General features: G+C 43.2%; 1 pseudogene; it reads left to right on the top strand.

The window, feature by feature from the left end:
* The first annotated feature begins 1,397 nt into the window (after positions 1 to 1,397).
* The window catches only part of LOC102859467, a 14,198-nt pseudogene continuing 14,047 nt past the window's right edge, over positions 1,398 to 1,548 (top strand).

Raw genomic sequence — 1,548 nt, 5'->3', positions numbered from 1 at the left:
AAAAAAAAGAAAATTAAAAGGGCCAAACTCACTCTGCATTTCTTAAGCTGAAGGAATTGAAGAACAAATTCAAGCCTCAAGTTGCTATATTTAAAGATGCTGTGGGCAGAATGTTGAATGACCAGTAAGCATCAAAAGACAATGGAAGCAGCACACAGAGTTACTATATCAAAAATAGTTGGCTAACACAGAAGAGCTTTATGAAACAACATATGATCAAGAGTCTATAGTGATGAAGGAGGAAATTCAAGCTGCTCTCAAGGAATTCACAAAAAACAAGGCCCTGGGAATTGGGAGCATACCATCTGACATATTTCAACAAATAGATGCTTCCCTAGATGTGCTTATCAGGTTGTGCCAAGAAATATGAAGGACAACCACCTGGCTAACTGACTGGAAGAAATCCATATTTGTTCCCATTTAAAAAAAAAAAGTGACCCAACAGAGTGTGAAGATTATCGAACAATATCATTACTACCACATGCAAGCCAGATGCTGCTGAAAGTTATACAAAAATTACTGGAACAGCACATCAACAGAGAACCACCAGATGTGCAGGCTGGGTTAAGAAGAGGCCATGACACTAGAAACATTCTAGTCAATGTTAGCTGGATCTTAGCTGAAAGTAGAGTACCAGAGGACTGTCTATCTGTGTTTCATTGACTATGCAAAGGTATTTGACTGTGTGGATCACAAAAAATAGTGGCTGTCTCTGAGAAGAATGAGAATCCCAGAATACTACATTGTGCTTATGTAAAGCCTATATAGGGAACATGAGGCAGTCTTCAGAACAGAACAAGGAAACACTGCATGGTTCAAAATCAGGAAAGGAGTATGTCAGGAATGCATCCTATCTCCATACCTTTTCAGTCTATATGTGGAAAAGATCGTCCAGGAGGCTGACTTTATGAGGAAAAATGTGGCATCAGGATTAGAGGAAGACTCATCAACAATCCGTGTTATGGAGAAGACACAGCTCTGCTTGCTGAAACTGAAGAGGACCTGAGGTATTTGCTGCAGAAGATCAAGGACCGCAGTGTCCGTTATGGATTGAAGCTTAACATGAAGAAAACAAAGATTCTCACCACTGGACTAATTGGCAACATCATGAAAGATGGAGAAGAGATTGAGATTGTTAATAGCTTAAACTTGCTTGGCTCCACAATGAAAACTCTTGGTACCAGCAGCCAGGAAATCAAAAGATGAAATGCCTTGGGAAAAATATGTTGTCAGGGACCTCTCTGTATACTAAAGAGCAGTGATGTCAGGCTAGAGACTATGGTACAACTGATGCAGGCGATGATCTTCTCAATTACTTGTTATGCATCAGAAAGCTGGACAAGAGGAGAGGAGCAGTTAGAGCCGAGCACATCGCTGAGGCTAAGCGGACCGACAGGATGGCGACCGCGGTGGTGGAAGCCGCGGAGCCCGAGCCGTCCGGTAGCATTGCCAACCTGGCAGCGTCCACCTCACCCAGCCTGTCACACCGCTTCCTTGACAGCAAATTCTACCTGCTGGTGGTCGTCGGCGAGATCGTGACCGAGGAGC

The sequence above is a fragment of the Elephantulus edwardii genome, unplaced genomic scaffold (assembly GCF_000299155.1).
Source record: "Elephantulus edwardii isolate Elephantulus edwardi_28Jun2011 unplaced genomic scaffold, EleEdw1.0 scaffold00137, whole genome shotgun sequence".
Taxonomy (NCBI): domain Eukaryota; kingdom Metazoa; phylum Chordata; class Mammalia; order Macroscelidea; family Macroscelididae; genus Elephantulus; species Elephantulus edwardii.
The sequence above is the reverse complement of the archived record's forward strand: the minus strand, read 5'-3'. Positions and strand labels throughout refer to the sequence as shown.